Genomic DNA, 20,600 nt, shown 5'->3' on the forward strand with positions numbered 1-20,600 from the left:
GATATCACCTAACTCCAGTTAGAACGGCAAAAATCAAGAACTCTAACAACAACAGATGCTGGAGGGGATGTGGACAGAAAGGAACCTTACTTCATTGTTGGTGGGAATGTAAACTTGTTCAACCACTTTGGAAAGCAGTATGGAGGTTCCTCAAAAGACTACACATAGAACTCCCCTATGACCCAGCAATCCCACTTTTGGGCAGTTACCCAAATGTTTACAAACAAGACCACACTAAAGCTACCAGCACAACTATGTTTATTGCAGCATTATTTACCATAGCTAAGATATGGAACCACCCCAGATGTCCCTCAGTAGATGAATGGATCAAGAAAATGTGGTATATATACACAATGGAATTCTATGCCTCCATCAGAAAGAATGACATTTCCCCATTTGTTAGGAAATGGAAAGACTTGGAAAAAATTATAGTAAGTGAAGTAAGCCAGGCCCAAAGAAACACAGGTCCCATGGTTTCCCTTATATGCAATATCTAGTACATGTATGAGTCAAGCGGAAAAGGTCAGATAATGTGATGTTAGGAAAACGATCCCTTAAATGTGTATTTTAATGTTTTTTTTTCTTTCATGCATGTGTTTCTAACGCATTTATAAGATCATTTCTTTGTTGCTTTGTATGTCCCTCCCCCACAGTGTAACCCCCGCTTTCACTATATTTGATGTCAGTATAACTTGTGGAGGAGATGGGGACAAACAAGTCGTTTAAGGATTCAGGTGGACTTGTTGCAACAATGAGAAGTATAAAATGTCATGTCAAAAACGAGCTTTACAATGTCGGTGTGGGGGGGGAGGGGGGAAGGATTGGGTGGGGGGGAGGGGGGAGGCTGGGAAGGGAGGTGAAGGGTAAACAAAGGAGGAGGCTGCAATGCTTGGTAAGAAATGTATGCATTATCCTGCCCATGTAATTGTAACCCCTCTGTACAGTATGTTCTCAAATAAAATAAAATAAAATTAAAAAAAAAAAAAGAAAACGAATGTTACAACTTTGGTGCGGGGTGTGGAAAGGATTAGCTGGAGGGGGGGACGGATGGGAAGGGACGGGAAGGGGAAACAAAGGAGGAGGCAACAATGCTTAATAAGAAATGTACTCATTATCTGGTCCATGTAATTGTAACCCCTCTGTACAGTATTTTCACAATAAAAATAAATAAAAATAAAAAATATCAATGAATTTTCTGTTCCAACATTGAGAAAAGTGTGGTTGAAATTAGGAAAGCAACTCCATTCCTAATAGCCCCACAAAAGATAAAATAACTAGGAATTAACTTAACCAAAGAAATGAAGGACCTCTATGATGGAAACTTTACAAACCTGAAAAGTAAATCAAAAGGAGCTTAGAAAGTGGCAAAAACTCTCATGCTCCTGGATTGGAACGATCAAAATCATGAAAATGGCAATACTTCCCAAGGCTATCTACAAGGGCAATTCGATACCTAGCAATATTCCATCCTCATTCTTCAAGGAAATTGAAGTGGCAATCCAAAAACTCATATAGAAAAATAAAAGACCCAGAATAGCTAAAACGGTCCTCAACAGAAAGAACACTACTGGAGGAATATCAATACCAAATTTCAAACTCTACTACAAAGACATAGTAAACAAAATAGCTTAGTACTGGCACAAGAACAGACCTCAGGACAAATGGAATAGAATAGAACACCAAGAAATGAACCTACAGACCTATAGACATCTAATGGAACTAAAAAAATAGAATGGAAGAAAGACAGCCTCTTCAGTAAATGGTGCTGGCAAAATTGTATAAGTACTTGCAGAAAATTAAAGCTAGACCTTTATGTATCACTCTGCACCAGAATCAACTTCAAATGGATCAAAGACTTCGGAGTCAAAGCAGACACCCTGAAAATATTACAGAATGGAATAGGAGAAACCGTAGTTCTCCTTGGCACAGGCCGAAATTTTCTTAATAGAGACCCATAAACACAACAAATAAAAGAAAGGTTGAACAAATATCATTGCATGAAATTGCAGAGCTTATTTATGGCAAAGGACATAGTTAGCAAGATTAATAGAAAGCCTAAAATTGGGAGAAGATCTTCACTAGCCTCACAACAGACAAGAGTCTCATATCTAAAATAGACCTGGAACTCAAAAAATTAAATCCCCCAACAACAAATCTTCAAAGAAACAACAGCCCAATAAATAAGTGGGTAAAGACTTAAAGAGAAACTTCTCTGAAGAGGAAATAACAATGGCCAATAGATACATGAAGACATGCTCAACCTCTCTAGCCCTAAAAGAAATTTAAAACAAAACAACGTTGAGATACCACCTCACCTCAGTTAGAATGGCAATAATCAAGAAAGCTAATAACAACAGATGCTGGAGGGGATGTGTTCAAAAGGGAACATTATTGCATTGTTGGTGGGAGTGTAAACTTGTTCAACCACTTTGGAAAGCAGTATGGGGGTTACTCAAAAGACTCCACATAGAGTTCTCCTACCACCCAGCAATCCCACTTTGGGGCATTTACCCACATGATCACAAACAAGGCCACACTAAAGCTACCAGCACGACTATGTTTATTGCAACATTTTTTACCATAGATAAGATATGGAACAAACCCAGATGCCCCTCAGTAGATGAATGGATCATGAAAATGTGGTACATATACACAATGGAATTCTATGCCTCCATCAGAAAGAATAGCATTGCCCATTTGTTAGGAAATGGAAAGACTTGGAAAAATTATATTGTGAATTTATCCAGGCCCAAAGAATCATAGGTCCCATGGTTTCCCTTATTTGCAATAACTAGTATATGTCTGAGTCAAGTAGAAAATATCAGATAAGTTGATGTTAGAGAAATGAAACCTAAGATACGTATTCAGATGTTATTTTTTTTTCTTTCAGGTGATTGTTTCTAACACATTTAAAAGATTATTTCTTTGTATTTCCCTCCTCCATGGTATAAGCCCTGCTTTCACTCTATTTGAGGTTGGTATAATTTGTGGAAGGAAAGGGAAAAAACAAATAGTTTAAATAGGGATACACGTGGATCCATTGCAACAATGAGATGTACAACTTTGGTGGGGGTAATACTTTACAACTTTGGTGGGGGTGAGGAATATTGGGTGGGGGGAGGATGAGAAGGGGAAACAAAGGAGGAGGCTACAATGCTTGATAAGAAATGTACTCATTATCTTGCCCATGTAATTGTAACCTCTCTGTACAATATTTTCACAATAAAGAGAAAAAAAGAAACATAAACTGAAATGCATAAAATCAGAAGCCAAGATTAATCTTTCCCACTTTTAAATTAATTTATAAAGTATTTTATCATATTAATAGGAGACTGTCACAGTATGCTCTCATTTATTATAAATGATAAGGTTTACTCAAAAAAAAACTGACCCTCATCACCCTAATGAAATGATTGATTAAATTAATATTATCTTAGGACAAATCTACTTTAAAATAACAGATATATTTCAATAAGAGGCAAAAAAATCACCTCTATGGTTTCCTATGAAAAAACTGCAAAATACAATATTTTCCTTAAGGAAATTGACCTATAATTGGCAGTATTGTCAATTTCATAATTGATGTAAGAAGACTATAGTACAAATTTCAACTCAAACTAAATGATATAAAATTTACTTTGTCCCATGTATACTATCTATATCTGGTTGAAAATGACTTGTATTTTATCATATTTTTAATTGACTTTAAGAAGTTTTATGGGAGTTTCTGTTTGACAAAGCAGTTTATTAATAGTTCTTAGTGAGCTTTTTTTTCCTTTTTTCTCTCCTGAGGTTTGAACTCTGGGTCTAGGCACTGTCACTGAGTGCCTTTGGATGAATGCTAGAACCCTATCACTTGAGGCATAGTAGCACTTTCAGATTTTTCTGATATTTAATTGGAGATAAGAATTTTACAGACTTTCTTGCCTGGGTTGGCTTCAATCCTCAATCCTCAGCCTCCTGATTATCCAGGATTTCAGACGTGAGCCGTTAGTGCCTGGCTTAATTCAATGCATTTTTTTGGCTAATCCTGGGTCTTGAACTCAGGGCCTTGGCAAAATCCTTGAGCTTCTTTTTCCTCAAACTAGCACTCTACAACTTGTGTCATAGTGTCAATTCTAGCTTTTGTTGTTTATGTAGTCTTGAGGAATCAAACCCACACATGCAAGGCAAGCAGTCTACCACTAAACCACATTCCATGGCCAATACAATGCATCTTGATGATCTTTATCCCTCATCTTCTCAATCCTATCTCATCCCTCAATTTACATAATTTTGTAGAATATTCACTGACTCACAATGTCATGTATAGTCACTCAGAAGATATATCACAGATCATATTTTATTAATAGTCTTATTCATCAACATACTAAAGTTATACATTATAGAATTCTGTGATTTTAAATTCTAAATTATCACTCTGATTCACCCAATATTATACTAAAATTTTTCCTTAGTTTAATGCAAAAGCACTCTGTAATTCTTTGATAAAGTACAATGATTCTTAGAATGATAAAGAGGTAGAGTAAGAACATCACCTTCAGTTCTATAACATTTTGTCATTACTACCCTCTCAAAATACTCCAGTATTTATTAGTAGTCACTTCCGGTCATCATTTCAACCTACCCTCCTCTTGAGCAGCTATTATTTCATATTCTACCTCTACAGATGGGCCAATTTTAAAAAGCTCATATAATTAGAAAATGTAGTCTATTTTATCCATTTCTCCCATGTAATATTACTATTTGCAAAGTAAGTCCATGTATATTTTTCTCATGGATAGAGTATATTGTTTTGTAAGCATATGAATAATTGTATAACATCCTCAATGGGCATTTCAATATTTTATTGTATGTTATTGTAAAAGGTTTTGCTATGTATATTCTTGTATATGTATGTGTCTCATTGAACATATGTTGAAATCTATTTTTATATAAAATTATGATTCAAAATGCTGGATCATAGAGGCAACTCTATGTGTAATATTTTAAAGATTGCCAGTATGTTTAACTGACTATATCATTTTAAGTGCCAAGCACCATTGTATAAGGATTCCAATCTCTACATAATGGTCGTGCAGGGCTATATTATTTTTTCTATTATCACTAATCTCTGTATGTATGCAATGTCTACCTATGTTATGATCTTTCTATATGTTCCTTTGTTGTTGTTACATTACTATAGAGATACGTATTTGGATTTTTTGATAACTTATTCAGGATGGTTATAGTATTTCCTTGACATTAATATGCTCTTAATATATTTCTGATTCAAGTCTATTTAAATAAATGCATATGTATGCACACTATGTGTACATATGTATAGATTCATACTTATATTTGTATAAATACAAATACCTATATATACAGATGTGTACATATATGTATATAGGCATATACATATATTATTGTTTCCATTTGTCTGTAAGTTATAATTTTACATTATTTGCCAAATATGTCCTTTTTTGATTTTACTTTATTTTATTTTATGGTTAAGTTGTTGTACACAGGAGCAGGGCACCAGTGGCTCACACCTCTAATCCTACTCTGGAGGCTGGGATCTGATGATCGAGTTTCAAAGCCAGCCTGTGCAGGAAAAGTCTATGAGACTCTTATCTCCAATAAATCACCAGAAAACCAGAAGTGGCTCTATGGCTCAAGTGGTAGAGCTCTAGCCTTGAGCTTGAGAGCTGAGGGACAGCACCCAGGCCCAGAGTTCAAGGCCCATGACCACCACCACCACCAACAACAATAAAAAAGAATACTGACTAAAAAAGCATTAGTATTAAGCAGTCGTAAAGATAGACTCAAGTCTAACATTTTAGTATTATCTTAGATACCAGCAGCCTTCTAGACCAATGAGCCATGAGCCCTCAGAATGTTGACCAAAGTTTGTAGTTTATTTAAACAATCACTATAAGTATGTATTTTCTCATCTATCTTTCTTTCATTTCACCACAGAATGTGTATTTATCCTTTATATCATACTTGAATACCAAAGCCTTTGGAAGATATTTATGAATTGGTGTATATTAATTGTATGAAGAAATCTTATTGAAATATTTTCCACTCGCACATATTGATGAAGGGCCGGATTAACCCGTTTCTGTATGTCCATTCCCATTGCCTTTTATGTTTCAACTGTTTTCTGTGAATTTCTTTGTCCTATCTTCACACATCGTCAAAATGTGTTAAAGTGTGTTCACCCACTGTCATTGAAAATTATACTATAATGAATATAAAAGCAAAAATCTAAATAAATGGAGACATACAATTTTTGTGGATTGGAGGATACAATTGAGCAAACATATAAATTGTCCCCTGCCTTTTTTATCATCATTCATGGGGCTTGAAATCTGGCCCTGGGCGCTGTACCTCTGCTATTCATTTCAAAGTGAATGCTCTAGTCATTGAGCAATTGTGCCACTTCTAGTTTTCTGGTGGTTAATTGGACATAAGAGTCTTAAAGACAATCATGTTCCAGCTGGATTTGAATGGCAATGCTCAGATCTCAGCCTCCTATGCAGCTAGAATTAAAAGCAGGAGCCAAGAGTGGCCAGCTTCACAGTTTTATTTATGTTTATGACGATTTCTAAAAACACCTGACTAGCAATCTTTGACTCACTGACAAAGAAAGATAAATTGTAATATATTTCTCTGTCAAATTGTAAAGGTGTAAGTTTAAAATTGTTATATTTGTTGAGGAAAGATTTTACAGCTCAACGGGTCTGTAGGGCACCAGATTAGATCCACATAAATATTATCAAGGAATTTTAATAAGGGTTAAACCAAATATTTGTGGAATGACATTCTCTTTAATAAGTGGTGATAGGTTAGACAGAATTTGGGCAAATTAAAAAGTGAACATTTACTTACACATAACAATTTATTCAAATACTAACTTCTAGCAGGATTAAAACGTATATAAAACAAAAAGAGTTATGAAAATGAAAAGCAAAGGAAGATGTCTTGATAATTTTGGAGATGAAGATTCTTAAATTTGGCATTAAAATTATACAAAAGGGAAGGAGATTCTGAGAAGATGGCGGAGGAGAAGCTGGAGTCTAAACAAGCTCTCGAGTAGAAAGCAGTTTTAGAGTTCCAGTGAACAGTCCTAAGCCAGAGAATCACACCAAGTGTGCCATCACAGGACAGAGAGTCAGGCCAGAGAGGGAAAATCCATGCAAGGAGATAGATCTGAGCTCTTCCAGAAGCCACCGAGGCAGTGGCAGCAGTGGCGGCAGCGCCTGCAGATGCCATACCTGAACCACAAAGAGTCCGGGACGAAGGAGCCAGACGCAGCAGGTGAGCGGATTCTACTCAACACCAGCAAGAACCGACAAGGAGCGGACATCTTCATCCTGCAGTTTGCAGACCAGAGATGACCCAGGAACCAAGACTCGGCGTGAGTAGAAGCCTGACGTCCTCACTCCTTCTCAGGGAGCAGAGGAGGGAAGGCCACCCCTCCCCCCCCCAAATACCGGAGATCTCCATCTTGGATACTGACAAAGCTCAGTGAAGTTGCTAGGTCCAACTCAAGCCTTGGAATAAAACGAGTCATTTAGCAGGTCCCAAGAACTTAACGGCGGCATGGCCTGCCAGACTGAGCTCCACCCAGGAAAACGTCACCCAGCTTAGGCGCCAGCCCTAGGAGTGGCTTTCTTCACTGGGTAATCAGAGCCAGAGGCTGCCACTCCCTCTAGCAGCCTGGACAATCAATTGAAATTCAGTAAACAGAAATCCTGAGAATGGCTCCAGGCTGGGCTCTGTGAATTTTTCACAAACTAGCCCCCGGGTAAAGCTACTGTTTGTTGAAAGGCCTCAACTCTACCCAAAATCTAGCCTCATCACTGCATCTCCCTCTTTTGTGGTACTCAAAGCAGATCTGCCTCCCATTGAACTAGCCTGGGAGAAGGATCCCAAAATCCTGGGTAAAGCAGAGCATTTTTCTGCCTGTTCCAACAAAGTGACTTAAGAAACCAACCAAACCACAGGACCACATGCAGACCAGAGACTCCAACAAGAGACTGGTTAGGGTCACAAGGGAGATATAGGATTTTTCCCACCCCTCCCAAAAAAAATCAAAGAACTTTTCTTCTTCTTCTTCTTCTTCTTCTTCTTCTTCTTCTTCTTCTTCTTCTTCTTCTTCTTCTTCTTCTTCTTCTTCTTCTTCTTCTTCTTCTTCTTCTTCTTCTTCTTCTTCTTCTTCTTCTTCTTCTTCTTCTTCTTCTTCTTCTTCTTCTTCTTCTTCTTCTTCTTCTTCTTCTTCTTCTTCTTCTTCTTCTTCTTCTTCCTTATATAAAAATTTTTTTCTTTTCTGAAACTTTTTTTACTCTTTAATTTTTGCCTTTTTTGAAAAAAAATTGTTTTCCAGTAACTTTTTTTTCCTCTTATAATTTTTATTTTAGGGATACGTGAGTGTGCATTTTTCTTTCTTTTATTGTTTTCGTTCTCTTTTTTTTTCTTTTTTTTATTATCTTTTTGTTTTTTGTTTAGCTCTACAGAATTTCTGATCTTTTTCTTCCTTTCTTATCCTTTTCACCTTTTCCTCTATTTTGTTCTTCATGTGACTTAATTCTTGCCCTGCACATCCTCAGATAAACCCGTAGTTGAGTATAAGACCCTATCCCCCATTGTATACACACTTAATCCACAAAATTATTACTCAATTCAAAACCTCTGAGACTTAAATTCCTTAATAGCAGTACTACCTCTTTATACCTATAGAATATTTTAAGCATTTTTATTTTTAAATTCTTCACATCTCATTTATAGTCCTCCCCTTCTCTCATTATATGCACGTTGTCCTCTAGATAGATTGTTTTTGTTTCTGCATAATATTATTAATTTTTACTTTTCTATTTTTTCTGGTCTCTTTTCTTTTCCCTTTCCCCTTCTTTTTTCCTCTCTCTACTTTCATCCTACCCAACCTATCTCCTGCTTTGAGATTAGGACTTAGTTAAAGCTCCCTGTGCCTTCCCACATCAATCTATTCCTATTTTTTACCCACATCTCTCTCTAACCCTAATAATTTCTGGTTTTCCAAATTCTTCTTTGCGGTTCATAGCCCATTAACATATAGTTGTTTGATGTTGAATAGATGTATCTGTTGAACTAGATTGTATCTGTAGACTATTGACTGTGTAAATTCAGACTTAGGTTGATGGTTGCCTTAAGATAGTGTTCTAGCACAAAACTGATGCTATTTTCATCTCAAATGGGCAGAGTAAGCTGGAAAAACACAAGAAAAATAGCAAACCCGGGTATCTCAATTCCCAATCTTTATAATCAGTGGACAGAACAGATAATGAATAATCCAGAGGGGAGTTCCCAAATAGCTCTACAAACACTGCTGGCAAACATGATAAATGAAAAGTTTAAAAACATACAAAGGACTCTGTATGAGCGTGATAGGGAGAGAGAGGAGGCAATCCAAAAGTTTATACAGGAATATCATAAGCATGAGGAAGCTACTAAAAAACGGATACAGGATTTGTGTGAGCAGCATGAGAATACTCAAAGAGAAAGGCAGGAATGGTGTGATCAGGCTGAGAACACTCAAAGAGAACTACAGGAATACCACAAATAGGAGGAAGATAATCAAAGAGTAACACAGGAATTGAGAGAGAAGGAAGAGAATACACAATGATCACTAAAGTCATTCATGGAATCCATTAACAAAGAGCTGAAGGAAGTCGGGGAGACCACAAAGGTAATACTGAATGGAACCAAACAGAAGAAATGGGAGTCCAAGAAAAGCATAACCAATGAACTAAGTGATTTGAGAATAAACAGTGAAAACCAAATTAAGGAAGTAAAGAAGTTCATACAAGATCTAAAACAAAGCTTCAACAAAGAATTTGAAGCCATCAAAGCTGACCAATTAGAAGGAAAAGAAATAAAAAAGAAAGTAGAAAGTCTTGACAGCAGGTTAGACCATGCAGAAGATCGAATCTCAGAGATTAAAGACAGCCTAGATATTATAGAGAAAGAACATACAAACATTGAAAACAAGTCCAAGAAATATGATAGATCTATCCAACACTTGGAAGACACCATCAGAAGGCCTAATCTAAGGATAATGGGTGTAGAGAAGCACCTAGAAACAGAAGTTAATGGTCTAGGATTGTTTAACAGGATCCTAGCAGAGAACTTCCCAAACATGCAAAAAGATAGGCCTATTCAGATACAAGAAGCTTTTAGAACCCCAAATAGACCAGACCAGAATAGGACATCCCACGGTCACATTATAATCCACACAGGATAAACTCAGACCAAGCAAAAGTTCCTTATAGCTGTCAAGGAGAAGAGATTAATCACCTATAAAGGGAAACCAATTAGAATCACCTCAGATTTCTCAGCAGAGACAATCAAAGCAAGAAGATCCTGGAATGATGTAAGCCATGCCCTAAAAACAAACAACTATCAACCAAAAATACTGTACCCAGCTAAACTCTCCTTCATAACTGAAGGCCAAATAAAAACCTTCCATAACAAAGAAAAATTGAAACAATACATCTCCACCAAACCAGCCCTACAAAAGATTCTTAAAGATGTCCTACATAAAGAAAACCAAGAAGACCACAATAAAGGCCAAGAAACTGCACCCAAACTGAGAATCCAAGAACCATAGGAAAATCCCAGTTTTCGCAGCCCCCCAAGAAGGTGGATAACATGGCAGTAACTCCCAAATAATTCTCAGGTCTATAGCAAAATAAACCCCAATCTAATAGATGGAAGGAAATAATTAAAATTGAATCAGAATTAAATTCATTAGAATAAAAAATAGAAATAATCAACAAAATAGTGTTGGTTCTTCGAAAAAATTAAGAAAATAGACAGACCCCCCAGCAAATCTTATCAGAAAAACAAGAGAACACAGCAAAGGCAGTACTCAGAGGCAAGTTTATATCTTTGAGTTCTTACATCAACAAATTCGATAGATCTGAAACTGAAAATTTAATGAGACACCTGAGCCTCCTTGAAAAAGAGCAAAATAAACCCCAATCCAGTAGAGGGAAAGAAATAATTAAAATTAAATCATAATTAAAAGAATTAGAATAAAATAGTAGAAAGAATCAATAAAACAAAGACTTGGTTCTTCGAAAAAATTAACAAAATTGACAGACTCTTAGCAAACCTTGTCAGAAAAAGAAGAGAATACACCAAAATAAATAAACTCAGAGATGAGAATGGGAGCATCACCACGGAAACAACCAAGATTCAGAACATTATAAGGGAATACTTCTCAAAACTTTATGCTAATAAGTTTGAGAACTTGACAGAAATGGACCTTTTCCTAGTAAATATTGACATGCCAAAACTAAACCAAGATGAGTTAAACTAACTTAACAGGCCCATATCAAGCATTGAAATACAAATAGCAATAAGAGAACTCTCAGCTAAGAAAAGTCCAGGACCAGATGGTTTTACAGCGGAATTTTACAAGTCCTTCAAAGCAGAGCTCACATCAATACTCCTCCAAATCTTCAATGAAATTGAAAGAGAAAGTTCACTACAGAACACATTCTATAAAGCGAGAATTACCCTCATCCCAAAACCAGGCAGGGACTCATCGAAAAAGAGAACTATAGACCCATTTCTTCGATGAATATTGATGCAAAACTTCTCAATTAAATTTTGGCCAATCAACTTCAACAATTCATCCAAAAAATCATACACCACGATCAAACAGGATTCATTTCAGGGATGCAAAGCTGGTTCAATATATGCAAATCAATTAATATTATTCATCACATCAACAGGAGCAAGGATAAGAACCACATGGTTATCTCAATAGATGCAGAAAAAGCATTGGACAAGATTCAACATCCCTTTATGATGAAGGTTTTGGAAAAAGTAGGAATCCATGGAACATTCCTCAATACAATAAAGGCTGTATATGACAAACCTACAGCCAGCATTATAATTAATGGTGAAAAACTAAAGCCATTTCCTCTTAACTCAGGAACAAGACAAGGATGTCCACTCTCTCCAATTCTCTTAATTCTAGTATTAGAATGCCCATGTACAACAATAAGAAAAGATGCAGACACAAAGGGGATCCAAATAGGGAAAGAAGAAATAAAACTCTCCCTCTTTGCAGATGACATGATCTTGTATTTAAAGAATCCCATAGACTCCACTCCAAAATTACTCAAGCTGATTCAAAACTTTGGCAAAGTAGCAGAGTATAAAATTAACACCCCCAAAATCAATGCCTTTTCTGTATGCCAACAATGAGAAAAGTGGGGCTGAATTTAGGAAAGCAACTCCATTTGTAATAGCCCCACAAAAAATAAAATACCTAGGAATTAACCAAAGAAGTGACGGACCTCTATGATGAAATCTTTAAAAACTTGAAAAAGGAAATCAAAAGAGAATTTAGAAAATGGCAAAACATCACATGCTCCTGGATTGGAAAGATTAACATCGTGAAAATGACAATACTTCCCAATGCTATCTACAAATTCAACGCGATACCTATCAAAATTCCAACCTCATTCTTCAAGGAAATAGAAGAGGCAATCCAAAAATTCATATGGAACAATAAAAGACCCCTAATAGCAAAAACACTCCTCAACGGCAAGAACACTGCTGGAGGAATAGCTATACCAAATTTCAAACTCTACTATAAAGCCATAGTAATCAAAACAGCTTGGTATTGGCATAAGAACAGACCTCAGGACCAATGGAATAGAATTGAACACCCAGAAATGAACCTACAGACCTATAGCCATCTAATCTTCGATAAGGGAGCTAAAACAATAGAATGGAAGAAAGACAGCCTCTTCAGTAAATGGTGCTGGCAAAATTGGTTAACTACTTGTAGAAAACTAAAGCTAGAACCTTATATATCATCCTGCACCAGAATCAACTCCAAATGGATCAAAGACCTCGGAGTCAAAGCAGACACTCTGAAAATATTAGAGCATGAAATAGGAGAAACCCTAGGTCTCCTTGGCTCCGGCTGAAATTTTCTGAATAGGGACCGGGAAACACAACAAATCAAGGAATGCTTGGACACATGGAATTGCATGAAGTTGCAGAGCTTCTGCATGGCAAAGGACATAGCTAGCAAGATCAATAGAAAGCCCACGGATTGGGAGAAGATCTTCACTAGCCATACAACAGACAAGGTTTTCATATCTAAAATATACTTGGAACTCAAAAAATTAAATCCCCCAACAATAAATCCTCAAAGAAACAACTGCCCAATAAATAAGTGGGCTAAAGACTTAAAGAGAAACTTCTCTGAAGAAGAAAGAAGGATGGCCAATAGACACATGAAGAAATGCTCAACATCCCTAGCCATAAAACAAATGCAAATCAAATCAAAACAACATTGAGATACCACCTAACTCCAGTTAAAATGGCAAAAATCAAGAACTCTAACAACAACAATTGCTGGAGGGAATGTGGACAGAAGGGAAACTTACTTCATTGTTGGTGGGAATGTAAACTTGTTCTACCAATTTCGAAAGCAGTGTGGATGTTCCTGAAAAGACTTCACATAGAACTCCCCTATGAACCAGCAATCCCACTTTTGGGCATTTACCCAAGTGTTTACAAACAAGAACACACTAAAGCTACCAGCACAACTATGTTTATTGCAGCATTATTTACCATAGCTAAGATATGGAACCAACCCAGATGCCCCTCAGTAGATGAATGGATCAAGAAAATGTGGTTTATATACACAATGGGATTCTATGCCTCCATCAGAAAGAATGACATTGCTCCATTTGTTAGGAAATGGAAAAACTTGGAAAAAATTATATTAAGTGAAGTAATCCAGGCCCAAAAATACATAGGTCCCCTGGTTTCCCTTCCTTGCATTATCTAGTATATGTATGTGTCAAGCAGAAAAAGGTCAGATAATGTGATGTTAGGAAAATGAGCCCTTAGGTATGTATTTTAATGTATTTTTCTTTCATGCATTTGTTTCTAACACATTTATAAGATTATTTCTATGTTGCTTTGTATGTCCCTCCCCCACAGTATTACCCCATGCTTTCACTATATTTGATGTCAGTACAACTTGTGGAGGAGATGGGGAAAAACAAGTCGTTCAAGGATACAGGTGGACCTGTTGCAACAATGAGAAGTACAAGTTGTCATGTGGAAAAACGAGGTTTACAACGTTGGTGCGGGGGTGGGGGGGCAGGGAGGATTAGATGAGCGGTGGGGTGGGAAGCTGGGAGTGGTGTGAAAGGTAAACAAAGGAGGAGGCTTCAATGCTTGTTAAGAAATGTACGCATTATCCTGCCCTTGGAATTTTAAGCCCTCTGTACAGTATGTTCACAAAAAAATAAAATAAAATGAAATGAAAAAAATTTATACAAAAGGAAAATGATATAGTTGAACTCAATAAAAGTATAGAACATTTTAGTTTGTGCATGCTCATATACAAGTAGTGAATAGAAGTTTTTAGCAGATGGCTCATGTATCTCATCCAAACTACTTGGGAGGATGTGATTTTAGTATTGCTGTTTGAAGGCAACCCACAAAATAAAGTCCCTGGGACTCTTACTTTTCTAATCAGCAAAAAAGCCAGAAGTGAGGCACGACTCAATTCATAAATTGTTAACAAATTGCAACAAATCCCAGGGGACCCTGAGTTCAAGCCCCAGAAACATACGTAGATGTACAAAAGTAATAATAGTATTACTAATATGACGTGATGATGATGATTATGATGATAATGATGATGAAGGGTACCCATAGTCAAGGATAAAATATTTGCAAATCCTATTACCTGAAGAATGCTTTAAATCTAGATTCTACATAGAACTTTCAAACCTAATGTTTAAAAGAACATCAATTAGAAACCAGCGAAATACATCTTGTGAAAAATAAGCACAAGAAAAGCATCATCAGTCATCAAATAAATACACATTAAAACTAAAATGACATCGTAACACATGTATGAGAATTACTTCATGTAATACAATAATGACCATACTAAATGCTATCAAGAAACAGAGAAACTGGATGCTGAGTGGGGCAGTGCATAGTCACAGGCACTGTGACTACTCTTTCACATGTTACCCAAGAGTCATGTTTCAACACAAATGACTACAATGTGATTGTGCAAAAGAGATTGCGACTTTTCCCTCTCATGAATAAAAATTCTGTCAAATGATTTCTGTCTTCCAGATATTTACACATTTCTCATGATCTTTTCTAATATTTTGTCTTCATTACTGATGTTCACAGTACATTTTTGTTGTTGTCTTGTGTGTATATCTCATTTATAGGTCTTGAAGTCTGTGTTTAATGGTCTCCCTTGTATTTTTTGCTCATGCCTGATGACACTCTATCCTTGAGCCACATCCTCACCTGCTGCTTCTTGCTGAATAATTGGAGATAAGTTTTCACATTTTTGTCTGTTTGGACTGACGTTGAACTAAAATATTCAGGTCTCAGCCTCCTGAGTTCTAAGATTGTACACGTGAATGGCTAACACCAATCTTTGCTTTACTGTTATTTTAATTATGTGGTAGAGGAAAGAGGAACTATATTTGTGTTAAGTGTGCAATTTTCAAATACAAGTTTGTATCAACTTGATATAATGTAACTGTTATCAATTTTAACAGTTAAGTCAATGAATATTACACATTCCCACAGAAATACAATTGAAAACAAAAGGCATAATTATTTTCTTAAATCAAGTAATGGAACCGTGAATTTCTTTCACTTTACAATTCATGTTTTATATAACTTTAAGTAGCAGACTTCTATGACTAAAAGTAAATATATTAATTGTATACCACAAGAAGCAAAGTGATTACATTAAGGATAGATATTTTCTCACAGACAGAAGGTAAGTTTTTGAGCATTCTCATGAAAAAGAAATGTTACATGCAGAAATTAATGGATATGATGTAGCTTGATCATTACACAACATATAAATGAATGAGATTAGCACTCAATACTTCATAAATATGTAAAAATAATTATGTAGCTAAATGCCAGTGGCTCATGCTTGTAACCTTAGCTACTAAGGAAGCTGAGAGCTGAGAATCATGGTTCAAAGCTAGCCTAGGCAGGAGAGTCCATGAGACTCTTATCTACAATGAGCCACCAGAAAACTGGCAGTGGCTCAAGTGGTAGAGCACTAGTCTTGAGATGAAGAGCTGAGGGACAGTGTCCAGGCCCAGATTTCAAGCCCCATGACTGACAAAATTAAAAATAAACAGTTACAAATAAACACATATTTTGCCATAAATGTTAAAATATATATTCTAAATTCTAAATTTTTTTAAATCCTCAATAGATATACTAGTTTATATAAATATAGAGAGTGTGTTCTGGGTTTAGTTGTCATTGAATCAATTTTGTAACTCACACATTTCTCACTCAATTCATATTTGTATGTTTATATACTTATATACCTTAAGTATAATTAACTGACACGTGATAGGCAATTCTGTTTTAAGAATCTACCTTGGCTTTCTAACATTAACCCTTGTACCCTAAAATTGATATGCCCTCCAACATTGTCAGAGGTTTCATCTCATTGGAGCAGAAAAGTGTAATACAAAACCATTGTTTGGAACAACTGTAACATTTTACATGTATTTCACTTAGTTTAAGAAACAAAATATTCAATTCATCTTAACCATGCCAGTAACAGCAAAATGTCTTCTGAGCTTTTCAGTCTCTTAAGAGATGAAAATCTTTAATTATACATCTATTTTTTTCTGTCAAACAGGTTATATCTTAGGAAGATTTTTGGGTAATCCTGTGTTCTTGATTAGAAGACAGGAACAAAGGTAATAATGAATATAGCCAAAGAAAATACTTGAAAACAATTAAAAAAGCAATCACAAACACTCCTGTTTTCACCGATTTCAATGAGAATATACATTGAAGTATCATGTTTTTGTTGCATTTAAAGAGTAATAATTAAACTTTTATTATCCGTGAGAAAGGGAACAGAAAACTTTGTTTGAAGACAGCTTGACTTTGAACAATCCAACATAAGAATAATGGATTTAACTTGTTTTTCTATGTATTTGCCAAAATAATGGAAAGCAACAACAAAAGGCAGGAAAACATCTAAGCCAAAGCAGTAAAGTTTTAACTATAAAATAATTTTGAGGGTCTGATTCTTTCAAAGTCAGGCTTGCAAAGAGGAAATTATATTTGCTTTGCTGTGAACAAGAAAAAATATAAAAAATCCTTTATTAATGTTTATCATATCTTGACTAGGGCTTCTCATTTTGGAGAAGAGGAAAGGTATGAAAAAGTTCAAGACTGTTTAACTATTCTCCAAGATCATTCTTATTTATCTGCTATACCGATGGAAGTAGGATTGGTTACTATTAGTATCATGCTTGTTTACATTTAGAAGCATTGTTTGTTTCTAGGTTGTAAGCTACAAATCTTGAGTACTAATAAAGGGTCATTTCCTAAGAGAAGAAAGTTTTTGTGTAATCAAACCTAAAATATTGAAGACAGCATAGTGGATACTATTTTCTAGCTATTTCACAATCTGTAGGTATGTCAGCTTTACTGGACTTAGTATTCTTTTCCAGTTCCTTTTATACCACCTGTCCTAAATTATAATACATATTAACGGAATGAAAAAGTAATGCCATCTTAAGAAAGTCCCATTGCAACAAGAAGTTATGTCGAAAAACGAACTTTACAACTTTGGCGGGGGTGGGGGGCCGGGGAGCGATTGGTGGGCAGGAATGATAAGGAGAAACAAAGGGGAGGCAACAATGCTTGATAAGAAATGTATTCACTACCTTGCTTATGTAATTGTAACCTCTCTGTAATGTATTTTCACAAAAAAACTTATTAATATTAAAAAAGAATGTCATTTAGGACTCTGGGACTGTGGCATCATGGAACAGTTATTGCTTAGCATGCATGAACCTGGGTTCAATTCCTCAGTACCACATAACCAGAAAAAGAAACACTGGAAGGGGTGCTTTGTCTCAAGTGGTAATGTGCTAGCTTTGATCAAATTATAAAAAGAGCTCAGGAACAGTTCCCTAGCCCTGAGTTCAAACCCCAGGTCTGGCAAAAGAGTCATTTAGCTAGTAAATGCAAAATAAAAAAACCCATAATTGGAATATATAATTGCTCCTTCCAACTGATACCTAACAATAGTCCTTAAATCATGCATGGACTTTACCTATATTAAAATACTGTGTTGAGCAAAAAAAAAAAACCACGTTTTTTTAATAGGTCATTGCAATTAATACCAGGAATGAGCTTAGATATCAAGTGAAGATTAATCCAGGAAATTCAAAGATGCCAGGCTTTTGAGTGGTCACTGCTAATCACAATGAGAAGGGTAGTATAAGTGAGATTTGGAAACCTTTTTGGTAAGTCATGGTACCAAAAAGGCAGAGGTTCATTAATTGTTTTGACAGAAGAGATGGAATAACTCCAGATGGAAGGAATAAATGATAATAATAACTAACTTATACCACAAACTGTTCTAGAGAACCATTTTTGGTTATTGAACAACTAGTTATTAACTAGGCTTATTTCTCATTGCCGTTGCAATCTAATCACTTATGCCAGTTCTTAATCTCTGTGTGGTAAGTTGTTTATACTTCTATGCTGCTCTTTCATACCTAATCTCCTTTGCTTTCTAAAAATCTCAGTCTTTCTGTATTTCTCAATGAACAATTTCTGATACTAAGTCCACATACGGAAACAGCAGAGGATGCTAGTGTAAGAGTCCCATAGCTCATGAGTCATAATGTAACAACACAGAAAAAGAGGACATATATATTGCTACCTCAAATTTTCTGAAAAGCTACAATGTCATCATTTGATTCAAATTTCCATTATTTGTTTACAGTGTCATTAAGTGCACATAAATGCAAATATGAGCCGGGTGTTGGTGGTTCACCCATGTAATCTTAGCTACTCAGGAGGTTGAGACCAGACGATTGTATTTCAAACCTAGCCTGGTCAGAAAAGTCCATGAGACATTTATCTTCAATTAGAAACCTGAAACCCGGAAGTGGTGCTGTAACTAAACTGGGAAAGCACTCAACATGAGCTGAAGAGCTGAGGGACAGTGCCCAGGATCAGAGTTCAAGCCCCAATACCAACAGAAAAAGGACAAATATGACTTTAATTTTCCCTAAGAATGACAAAGTCCATAGAAATCTTCACAAGCGGAGAAAATAATTCCTAAATAGTTCAGTCCACCTTTTGCTGAGTTAAGTTATGGCTTCTTTGATGGACATATTCTCTTCTTTTAAAAATTGTTAAATATTAGCTTTATAATAAACTTCACCAAAAATTTCTTGGTTCAAAAGAGAAGTCCATACAGTTTATGTAACTTGGATTTAAAAATATCACAAAGCCAACACAGACAGGAGAGTCTGTCAAACTCTTATCTGTAATTAAACACCAAAAAAGCCAGAAGTGGAGTTTTGGCTAAAGCAGTAGAGTACTAGCTTTGAGGGCAGGTGGGTAGGAAAGACTGTTCAGGGACAGGGTCCAGCCTCTTAGTTCAAGCCCCAGAACCAGCACAAACTAAACAAACAAGCAAACAATAAAAAACCCACATATATTTCTTTGGGACCATCCTTAAAGCATTGGTTTGAAAAGACGCTCCTTTTGCTGATCATACTCACTGGATCTTGCTTTTTGGAATCCTTGTAGCTATGGAGAACTCAGGAGCAGATTAAAGGAATAGATAACTGACTCCTGCAACAAGAGAATCATGTCAGGAGTGAAATATCTATGAATAAGGCACTTTTAAAGCTCCATGTCTTTGTTTCTTTGCTGAAAAACATTTTTAAAACAATGTTATTCCCCTAACATCATCTTATCTGACCTTTTCTGCTTGACTCAGACATATACTAGTTGTTGCAAATATGGGAAACCATGGTACCTATGTTTCTTTGGGCCTGGCTTACTTCACTTAACATAATTTTTTCCAATACTTTCCATTTCCTAAAAAATGCCATTCTTTCTGATGGAGGCATAGACTTCCATTGTGTACATATACCACATTTTCTTGATGTTAGGGGAATGAACCCCAAGATAAGTATTCAAATGTTTTTTTTTCCTTTCATGCAATTGTTTCTGACATATTTCTAAGATGATTTCTTTGTTGCTTTGTATGTCCCTCCCCCCACACTATAACCACTTCTTTCACTGTATTTGATATTGGTATAATTTGTGGAGGAGAAGGGCAGAAATAAATCGTTTAACTAGGGATACAAGTGGACCCATTACAACAATGAGATATACAAGGCGTTATGTGGAAAAACGAACTTTACAACTTTGGTGTGGGGGGGAGGGGAGTGAGTACAGGAAGGGATGGGTAGGGGAAACAAAGAGGAGGCAACAATGCTTGATAAGAAACGTACTCGTTATCTTGTCCATGTAATTGTAACTCCTCTATACGGTATTCTCACAATAAAAATAAAAAATAAAAGAAAAAAATAAAACGTTATTTCCTTTTCATCTATGCTGGCCTTCAAATGGCATATTGTTTCCTTTTGTAATACTCTCAACTAGAAGTTCACAGACAAGTTTTATATGAGTGAAGAACACACTTGAAAAATTCAGGGACAGAGTTTCCTTCAAGCCTTAGATTCTTTTCATGTACA

This window comes from Dipodomys spectabilis, unplaced genomic scaffold, assembly GCF_019054845.1.
Source record: "Dipodomys spectabilis isolate Male_0828 unplaced genomic scaffold, ASM1905484v1 ptg000762l, whole genome shotgun sequence".
NCBI classification, from domain to species: domain Eukaryota; kingdom Metazoa; phylum Chordata; class Mammalia; order Rodentia; family Heteromyidae; genus Dipodomys; species Dipodomys spectabilis.